Source organism: Rhinatrema bivittatum, chromosome 2, assembly GCF_901001135.1.
Source record: "Rhinatrema bivittatum chromosome 2, aRhiBiv1.1, whole genome shotgun sequence".
NCBI lineage: Eukaryota > Metazoa > Chordata > Amphibia > Gymnophiona > Rhinatrematidae > Rhinatrema > Rhinatrema bivittatum.
This window is the reverse complement of record NC_042616.1, coordinates 487966275-487977294: the sequence shown is the minus strand read 5'-3', so window position 1 is coordinate 487977294 and position 11020 is coordinate 487966275. Positions and strand designations below refer to the sequence as shown.

General features: G+C 39.3%; 1 protein-coding gene across 5 annotated transcripts in view; it reads left to right on the top strand.

The window, feature by feature from the left end:
• Nucleotides 1-2227: 2227 nt before the first annotated feature.
• LOC115085038 (gastrula zinc finger protein XlCGF26.1-like) overlaps nucleotides 2228-11020 on the top strand; it is a 122833-nt gene continuing 114040 nt past the window's right edge. For 4 of the 5 annotated variants that reach the window (XM_029590559.1, XM_029590558.1, XM_029590556.1 and 1 more), the window contains exon 1: nucleotides 2228-2661. The gene's annotated coding sequence lies outside the window, so the exon portion shown is untranslated. Of the gene's footprint in view, nucleotides 2662-2811; nucleotides 2975-11020 lie in introns of all 5 variants that reach the window. The other variant, XM_029590557.1, reaches the window with a different exon arrangement.

The window sequence follows — 11020 nt, the reverse complement described above, 5'->3', positions numbered from 1 at the left end:
CGGTCTGTAGTTTCCAGGATCGCCCCTGGAGCCCTTTTTAAATATTGGGGTTACATTTGCTATCCTCCAGTCTTCAGGTACAATGGATGATTTTAATGATAGGTTACAAATTTTTACTAATAGGTCTGAAATTTCATTTTTTAGTTCCTTCAGAATTCTGGGGTGTATACCATCCGGTCCGGGTGATTTACTACTCTTCAGTTTGTCAATCAGGCCTACCACTTCTTCTAGGTTCACCGTGATTTGATTCAGTCCATCTGAATCATTACCCATGAAAACCTTCTCCATTACGAGTACCTCCCCAACATCCTCTTCAGTAAAAACCGAAGCAAAGAAATCATTTAATCTTTCCGCGATGGCATTATCTTCTCTAAGTGCCCCTTTAACCCCTCGATCATCTAACGGTCCAACTGACTCCCTCACAGGCTTTTGCTTCGGATATATTTTTAAAAGTTTTTACTGTGAGTTTTTGCCTCTACAGCCAACTTCTTTTCAAATTCTATCTTAGCCTGTCTTATCAATGTCTTACATTTAACTTGCCAGCGTTTATGCTTTATCCTATTTTCTTCTGTTGGATCCTTCTTCCAATTTTTGAATGAAGATCTTTTGGCTAAAATAGCTTCTTTCACCTCCCCTTTTAACCATGCCGGTAATCGTTTTGCCTTCTTTCCACCTTTCTTAATGTGTGGAATACATCTAGACTGTGCTTCTAGAATGGTATTTTTTAACAATGACCACGCCTGTTGGACATTTTTTGCTTTTGTAGCTGCTCCTTTCAGTTTTTTTCTAACAAATTTTCTCGTTTTATCAAAGTTTCCCTTTTGAAAGTTTAGCACGAGAGCCTTGGACTTGCACACTGTTCCTCTTCCAGTCATTAAATCAAATTTGATCATATTATGATCACTATTGCCACCGTTACCTCTCTCACCAAGTCCTGTGCTCCACTGAGAATTAGATCTAAAATTGCTCCCTCTCTCGTCGGTTCCTGAACCAATTGCTCCATAAAGCTATCATTTATTCCATCCAGGAACGTTATCTCTCTAGCGTGTCCCAATGCATTGTGTGTTGGTTATTGGGGAAAACAAAAATTTCGTGTTAAAAAAAACAGAACGTGGGAGGAGCATTTTTGTCCCACAGGGCAACAAAAATGCTAGCACCAGCCCTGCATTCGGCCTCAGCTGATTGACTGCAAGCTACAAGGATATGACCAGGATGAAAATCCTGAAAACAGCAAAGCTCTGTTATTTGATGTTAGCCATTAAACTGTTCAGCCTCTGCTGAACCTGCTGTTGTACAATGTTAGAGTGAATCAGTGAGAAAAAAATTATCATGCATTTTAATAGTGTTTGGATTTATTGAGGTATGATGGGTCCAGTTATTGTCCAAATATGATAATTATTGTATGTCAGCTAAGACTGCTCATATTCAAAAACAATGCCCTCTTTATACCACCACTCGATGTACTGGGGACCAGTAGCTCTGAATAAAAAAAATGAATACTTATTGTAAGATGTCAGAGTATATTTTTCTAATGGGTAACATCATTTGACCTCAAGCTATGTCCAATCATGTTCGTTCCCACTCCAACAGTGTAACTGCTCACGTGGTTTCAATAATAAACTTTTATTTCCTTGCCATTCAAATTTTTGTTGAATCAACAAATAAAAGCGCTTTCTGATTCAGCACAGAATGAATTTTAACAGACTGAAGCTTCTGAAGTGAAAACTTAAAAGTTCTGAGAAATAGGTACTAACTTCAAAGGCTGTCAGATTTTAGCAGGGCTTTTTTTTTTTTTTTTTTGTTGTTGCTAGCACTGGATTATACCGGGACCTTTTTCGCTCCTCTCCATCAACCCTGAGAAATGACAGGAGGGGAGGGGCTTCCTCAGGAAGCGGCGTGACTGTACTCTGCTCCAGTCTGTTCTCCACTGCGCCCTGGCCGATAAGAGTTAGGTACAGCCCTGTATACAGTGACCAAGGACAATACAGAACTTCAGAACCTGGTTATTGACCACAATGAACAAATATATACATATTACACATTTTCTGAAAGGCTTCTTCAAAAGTTTTCAGGCGATGCCTCATTCTGAGTAAGAGCCCAAATCGGATGGAGAAAACTTTTTTTTTTAGTACAAATGTTTGGACGATAAACTATGGCTGACCAAATATGCGACAGCTCTAAGGGCTGGGAGCGTCATCACTGTGCGCCCACTAAGGGGAAGGACCTCCGGAAGAGCAGGCATTCAAATCAGTGCCTGAGTCTACTTTTGGATCTATCCCATCTACGGTGTACTCACAATTGCTACTGTTTCATTCTTTTTATTTTTTTTTCTATCTGCCCCTGTGGCTCCTAAGCGGCTTTGCCACACTGATGCCACTGCTAATGATAACACCACCCCGCCTCCTTGTGAACTCCCTGGCCACCCAAAATCATGTGGCTTCGGTTTTGTGTTTCTTTCGGAAAGGGGTGCACTGTACTGTTGCCTCTGCTCACGAGACTGGAGCAGTGTCCCTGGCCAACCTCTTGATTCAGATTTCACCCCTAAGCTAGTTGCTGCCAGCACGGTGACACTTTTGGCTTCTGCCGTTTTTTCTGACCACCAATGCTTTGATCTCCCGCCACTTGTGTGGCTTCTTTAAAGGAGAGCGTCTCCATCTCCAGGTAAAGAAAAAGAAACGCAAAACGCTACTACTGGCTGTATTAACTAAAAGTAATTTGCGGTTTATTTAAAATATTTTAAGTATGTAAAGTTCATACTCTTGTTTTTGTAATACCAACAATCGCTTGAAATTGATTGATTTTTTTTTTTAGAAAGAGGCATAAGATTTTGCTGCACAGCACTGCTGGGACTGGAGAAAGGGTGACAAATCATTTCCAATAATCACTTAAGTATTACAGTAAAACATGTTTTAACATGAAAGGATCAAGGTCAGAAAGAGTCAGGATACTGGGATTTAAAAGCAGTCGCAAATAGGTAGGTCTTTATGGAACTTAGTCATAACCAGAAATGGAGGAAGATGCACTAACTCAGGAAAACCTACGTTCTAGACATAAAGAATGTGCATAATTTAGAAACATAGAAGATAATTTCAGAAAAGGACTATCCCGTCTAAATATATTTACCTGCCTATTGTGCTCTTGCAGGTCGTACTCAGTTTGTGGTTTTATCCTTGTGCTGCATATTTATTTATTTTAAAATTACTTTTATACTGCATATTCACAAAAAGGTCACAGTAGTTTACAGAGATAAAAAAGACACATAATCATAAAATCCATCACATTACATTTATGTACTGGACTCTGTCTGCTAGTGTTTCGTGAACCTCAAAATTAAATAACACTCATGGACACTGTTTTTGAAAACTCTTGAATTCTTTAAGTTGTATTTCTAAATTCATGCTGGGATAACCATGTTTTTAAAAGTTTTTTTCAAAGCAGTACTGTTTGTGTTCTCATCTGGTATATTGTTCTACATAATTGGACCGGCTACCAAAACAGATTTCACCCAGATGTGCTTGCCTAATGGGTGGAATTTCCAGTAGTCCTTTATTTTGGGTGCAGTGAGATCAAAATGGAGTGTAAATTCTCAATGCAGCGCCCAACCATAGGGTTTTAGTGTTCCCAATTAACTTGTGCATAAACATCAGTCAATTTGTGACTGAATGGGAATCCAGTGTACTGCTGGAGTAATATGGTTGAAATTTTTGCAGTCCGTTAACAGTTGAGCGGTCAAGTTCTGAAGTCGCCACTGTCGGAGACAGAATGCTGGGCTTGATGGACCTTTCTTTGACTCAGCTTGGCATTTCTTATTTTGTATGGCATTGTGGGTTTGAAGGGATAGAGACAACACATCCTTCTACATTATTGTAGGTTTTGTCTTCTGGTTTATTATATCCTGACTATCTGTGTGCATTCAAGAAGGGGTAGTTAGAACAATGGACTGGGATTCTGGAACCAGGGTTCAGATCCCACTCTTCCACGGAAAGTGTTCTTCTAAGCCAGGGCTTCCTAAATTTTTAGTTAATGTGACCCTATTTTACCACTTGAAAATTCACATGACCCCAGAGGATGACCAAACCAGAAGAGCGGGGGTGTGGTTCATCTGCAAATATCACCATCCCCTCATTCCAACTGATTTTCCACCCTCTCCACTTGATGCTTTCTCTTAACCTCCATTCCCCTCCAGAGGACAACCTCTCACAACATCTGCCACTCCAGCTGATTCCCTCTTACATCTTCCAGCTCTTCTCACCTTCCCAGCCCATCCTGTCTCTCTCACCCTTTTCAGCCCTTTTCACATCCTCCTAGCTGAACCTCTCACCTCCAAGTCATTTGTATAACCCCCAATTGTTCCTCTGTCATTCCCACCCTCTCACCCACAGGTCCTCTCTTGTATCCCCCTGTATCTTCTGTCATTCCTCCCCTCATCTTCTACAGCCAATCCTTCTCCCACTGATCCAACCCTTAAACTTTTCTTGCATCTGATCCCTCCTTTCCAGCAGCTCCTTCTCCAAACATCCTTTTGGCCAGGGTCAGCAGCAACATTTTCCTTTGAGCCCCAGGCCAAAAGTGAATGAGAAATGGTGGGAAGAGAGAACCTGCTGATGACAGAGGGCAACATTTTTCTCTTGGGTAGGTTAAGTGGTGAGTGGATGAGAAGCAGTGACAGTCTTCACTGGCCTTTGCGCATACATCCTACCCTTCCTCTCATGGCAGGTCCAAGGCCTGCCATGAGAGGCAGCAGAATTAGTAATGAAAGTCAGTACAGATTCTATGAGCCAGTGCAAGGTCACAGGCCCTGCAGCAGCCCCAATCCATTTTTGTGCAGGCTTCCTGTGACTGAGTAAACTCATGCGAGGCAAGACCACTGCTGGACCTTTGAGTGCATGCTGGCTTACAGGCTGCATGCTGACTTCCACTAGTTGTGCTGCTGCCAGCGTCTGAAGAGCACTGCCTTTTGAGGAACTTGTGACCCTGAGCTGGAGGTTTTGTGACCCCATATGGGGTCCCAACCCACAGTTTGGGAAGCCCTGTTCTAAGTTCTCGTGACCTTGGGCAAGTTACTTTATCTTTCATTGCCTTGGATACCTGTTCTTTAGGGCAGGGACTTAGTGTATTTGAATACTTATCACCATTGTACAGTACTGTGTACATCCTGTAGTTCCATAAAAATAAGCATTATTATATTATAAATATTACTAAGAAGTGGCATCATCTGAATTACACAGGAGGGAGGGAGAGGAGAGTTGGTGTGTGGAAAATGGAGTACTGAAATAGGATTTAGTCTGGGCATGATCAGCCATATTACAAGTACTAGACTGGAATGTCAGGAATTGGTGCCCAGTCTCCATTCTGGGTTTTTTTTTAAATTTTTCATCCACTTCCCTCTTATTGTGCCATTTATTTATTTATTATTTATAAAATTCTTATAGCCTGCATATTCCATGAATCAGTTCACAGCAGCTTACAGTATACTTACATAATAAATAATGAAATAAACTAAAAACAATATACTTACATGGGGAACTGATAAGCATGGGGGTAACTGCTGGTGCGGCAGTTACTGCCTTAAACCAATAAACCTCGATATTGTTGATGCAACTCCATTATTGCTCTCTGCTTCAACGGCAGGATTCAGATAGCAACCAATGAGAGCCCCGACTTTTATGGTCTGGGGAACTGATGTGCAGACATAAGGGAAAAAACACAAGATTGTTTCTACGGCCTAGCCCATAAGCAAAGCATGTGAAGCAGCACTGTCTGAATTTTCAAAAAGGCTCATCACCCAGTAAAAATGTTGCTAGCAATACATTTTTATGGGTTATCATAGGGCTTGGGGATAACTGCACAGAGTAGCAGTTGCTGCCCTTGAAAGAAACATGGCATATCCTGCCCGGCATGGCAGATTCTACAATAAGCTTGATGGGCAGACTAGATGAACCATTTTGTTCCTTTTCTGTTGTCATTTCTATGTTTCTTATTTATTTATTTAACACTTTTTCTATACTGACCTTCATAATAAAAACCATATCGGATCGGTTTACATCGAACAGGGTAAAAAAACTAGAGCGACAACTAAAGTAAATAAACAAATGAAGTGGAAGAAGCAAAGTTACATTCAACAAGGGGTATGAACTTGGAAGCTTAATCAGCTGGAAAGAAAGGTTAATGCAAGCAGTAATTATAAATATAATACAATAGAGAAAACAGGTTAAAGCATAATGTGCTTAGAAGTACCAGAGTCCATCGTTCAGGCAGAGAATAGGTCCATCGTTCAGGCATAGAATAAGGGCAAACTAGTGTGTATCTGGAGGGTCTGGCGGAAGAGCCACGTCTTGAGTTTTTTCCTAAATGTTAAGAGGCAGGGTTCCAATCTGAGGTCTGAGGGGATGTTATTCCAGATAGATGGGCCTGCTGTCGAGAAAGCTCGGTCTTTGGTCGAGGTGAGGCGTATGGCTTTAGTTGGGGGAAATTGCAGGGTCCCTTTGTGAATTTTTCTAGTTGGTCTGTTGGAGGAATGGAGTTTGAAGGGGATTTCGAGGTCGAGTTGGAGTTGATTGTGGATGGATTTGTGTATTAAGGTGATTGATTTGTGCAGGATTCTGAAATAAACTGGTAACCAATGTAAGTTTCTGAGGATGGGTGAGATGTGTTCTCCACGGTTAGTGTTGGTCAGCAGTCTTGCTGAGGCGTTCTGTATCATCTGCAGTGGTTTGGTGGTAGATTTGGGGAGGCCTAGGAGGATTGCGCTGCAGTAGTCAATTTTGGCAAACAGCAAGGATTGGAGGACTGTCCTGAAGTCGTAGAAAAATAGGAGTGGTTTGAGTCGTTTTATTTTATTTATTTAATTTAAACAAATTTATATACCGTTTTCCAGTAAGGCTTACTGACCAAAACGGTTTACAGCAGTAAATAACCTTAACAGTTAAAAGGTTAAAAATTAATACTAAATAAAACTTAAAACAGTAAAATAGGTATGAATAAAAATACAACATTTTAGGTAATCAAAAATAATGATGACTAAACAGAGAATGGCCAATTACATTAAAAAATTTTAAAGTAAGAATAAGTAAAGTAATATAATATAATACAAAATTATTTAGTCTTATTTACTTAGCTAAGATGTTTCTAAATCTTTAAAAGCCTCTTGAAAGAAATAGGTTTTTAAAGCCTTCTTAAATTCCTTCCGGCTGCTTATTAGCCTAAGCGAGTCAGGCAATGCATTCCACAGAATGGGGCCAGCAACCGAGAAAGCTCTATTTCTTGTTATACTCAATGCCGCATTCTTCACTGAGGGAATTTCCAATAAATGTTTTCCTGTAGATCTTAGTTCTCTCTGTGGTTTATAGATATGTAAAGTGAAACACATCCAAGTGGAGTCACTATTGTTCAACAGAGAATGGATTAACATGATGATTTTATAACGAATTCTATATTTAACTGGAAGCCAGTGTAATTTGTGCAGAATAGGTGAGATGTGATGTTTTAATGGAGTACCGGTAAGAAGTCTAGCTGCCGAGTTCAGTATCAATTGTAAAGGCTTAATAGTAGAATCAGGCAATCCCAAATATAAGCCTTACAATAGTCTAGACCAGACAGAATCAGTGCTTGAAGCACTGAGCGATAATCATGAGAAAATAAAAGGGGCCGCAATCTTTTCAGAACATGCAATTTGAAAAATGAAGTTTTAACCACTTTTGAAATGTGTTGCTTTAGTGATAAGTTAGTATCTACCCATACACCGAGGTTACGTGCTAATTTAGTAACCTGTATGGTTTCAGTACCTATGGTTAAGCAAGTTGGTGGGGCGTTGGTAGGGTTGGATATAAAGCTTAAACACAGAAGCTCTGTTTTCTTTTTATTGAGCTTTAGACGGTTATGAGCCATCCATTGCTCAATTGTACTGATATAAAGTTGGATCAGAGAAAAAGTATCTGCCCAGGATGACTTATACGGAACAAATAGCTGAATATCGTCAGCATAAAGTTTGAACTGAACATTCAGTGCAGATAGAATTTGGCACAAAGGTAAAAGATAAATATTGAACAATATTGGAGACAACGAGGAGCCCTGAGGAACACCGGTTGATTGGGCATATTTTTGGGAAGAAAAGGTGCCTAAATTAATTTGGCAGATACGGTTTGAGAGAAAGCTTCTGAACCAGCTCAAAACTGTCGATTTGATACCTATAAGTTGTAGAGCAGATAATAATAATTTATGGTCCAGCGTATCAAATGCTGCTGAGATATCTAATAAAATGACTACATAATCCGTATAAGAATCGAAACCTCTCAGGAAGGTGTCAAAAGAGGATAGTAGTAAAGTCTCAGTGGAATGTCCCTTCCTGAACCCATGCTGACTCGGATGGAGTATGTCATGCTCGGATAAATAATCTTTTAGCTGGTATAAGACTACCGATTCCAAAATTTTTGCTAATGAGCATAAGGTGGCGATAGGTCTCAAGTTAGAAAAATCCATAAATGGAAGTTTTTTGTTCTTTAAAATAGGCAATATTGACGTTTGTTTTAATGAGTCAGGGAACTTACCAGAGTCCAAAGATTGATTAAGAAGTAGGCATAAGTAGTCAGGGTATTTTTCGACAATACTTTTTAGAAGAGTACCTGAACAAGGATTTAATGGCGAGTTAGAAACTTTTTGCTTGCCAACAATATTCTGAATGGACTTTGAAGTGATAGGATGGAACTCAGTCCATTCTGAGATTGCTAGTTGTTGCTTGTAACTAGGATATGGTAAGGTAGCAAATTCCTTGGATATAGTTTCTGTTTTATTTTGAAAAAAGTTTGATATTTGTTCACAGATTTCGTTTGTGATTTCAGGGAGTACGTTTGCATGATCAGTTGTTAGAGATTGTACTAAGTTAAACAATATAGTAGGATTGTTATTTGCCGTTGCTATTTTATCAGCATAATATCTTTTCCTTACTAAGTTAACCTCTTTTTTGTAACATTTTAGTGTGTTATGAAAAACACGCAATGTTTCAGAGTTTTTCTGTTTTGACCAGAGACGCTCCTTCTTCCTTAAAGCAGTTTTCATCATTCGTAGAGAATTATTATACCAAGGAAAGTTTGCTTTATTGTAAGATTTCTTCAGAATTATAGTTCTAAAAGGGGCCACAGCATCTAATGTCTTAGAGATAGCTGAGTTCCAGTTTTCAAGGGATTTGTCCACATTCTCTGCAAGATCATATGGTATGTTCTCGGCAAATGTATTTAGAAAGGAGTCTACTACTATAGGTTTCCTTCTTTTGATTTGTTTAACCGCATCCTTTGGAGGGTGTTTTTGCATAATAGAGGTCGAGAAGGAAATAAGATGGTGATCTGACCAAGGAACCGGTTGAATTTTTAAATCAGCCGAAGGTATGTTCAAATATGAGGAGTTGTAGAATATTAAATCTAAAGTGTTACCTTTTTTATGAGTAGGCTCAGCGACAGGTTGAGTCCAGCCTAAACCAGCCATAGCATCTAAAAAGGATGTAATTGTCGTAGTTGTGGATGAAGGCTCATTATTTATCTGTAAATTGAAGTCACCTATCAAAATAGTTTCTGTTAGGTTTAGGGGCAAAGAGGAGACCAATTCTAGAAATTTAGATAGATGTGTATTTAACGTTTTTGGAGGACAATAAACTAAGATCACATTTAAACAGTTGGTAGATATTATTAAAAATTCAAAAGGATCACTTGCGTGAATTAGTTTCCTGATAGGTTTGTGAGATGTTTTAATAAAGGCTAGCACACCCCCACCTCTGCGTTTGGCTCGCACTGTTGAAAAGGCGCAATAGTTAATAGGACAAATACTGTTCACTATCACTGAATCTGACTCCGTAAGCCAAGATTCCGTTATGAGTAAGCAGTCTGGAGTCTGTAGAAGCAGTCTTTGGTTGTGGTGTTGACCATTTTCTTTAGGTTTAGGCGATTGTCGAGAATTACCCCGAGGTCTCTTACATGCGTATGGGTGAGATGGGTGTTGTGGGGGAAGGTGGGAGGACGTTGTCTTGGTTTGAAGAGATGAGGAGGAGCTCTGTCTTTGAGGCATTGAGGACCATGTTTAAGCTGTTGAGAAGGCTGGTGATAGATAGTAGGCAGTTATTCCAGTGGGTGAGAGCTTTTGAGATAGATTCTGTTATAGGGATCAGAATCTGCATGTCGTCTGCGTAAAGGTAGTGAATTAGATTAAGATCAGTTAGCAATTGGCAGAGGGGGAGGAGGTAGATGTTGAAAAGGGTGGGAGATAAGGAGGATCCTTGTGGTACACCAAGTGGTGTACCACAAGGATAATAAATATATATATTGTTTATAATAAACAATATATATATTTGGTGTACCACATATATATATATGTGTGTGTGTGTGTGTGTGGTATATTAGCTTCCATATATAGGTATATAACCATATAACAATATATATATATGGTATACCACAAGGATATATAAATATATATATTGTTTATAATAAACAATGAAATAAACTATAAAACATTTACAAATTCAAAAAAGAAAAACAATCAGAAAAGGTAGGAAAAAAAAGCCCATTGCTGAAATGCCTGCTCAAAAAAATGTCTCAAGCACCCCCTTGAGGGTTTTTCAAAGAAGGTGCTGTTTGTATGGTTTCAGGCAGAGTTCTATAGTCATGGACCTGCCACAGAAAACGCTCTGTTTCTCTTAATTTCCAGCCTGGCAATTTTGATGGGTAGGTATCTCCAGTTCAACAAATTAAGTAATGGAAGAGTATTAGGTCAAGTCCAATGCAAAGTAATTGCACTGCAATAAAATATATCTGTCCATTGTGTTTAGCCTTGTACTCAATAATTCTTTTGATATTTTTACAGTTGCAATCTGTTTAAATCTACATTCTTATCTTAAAGAGGCACTTCCACCTTGCTCAGAAGACGTTGGCTTGGTTATGGCACTTGCTCACAAATCTTTAGGCTTTTGGCTGTTAGTTTCTGACTGCTCTGGGCTATTGCTTTTTGCATTAAAAGAAAGGAAGAAGCTAGCCTGGGT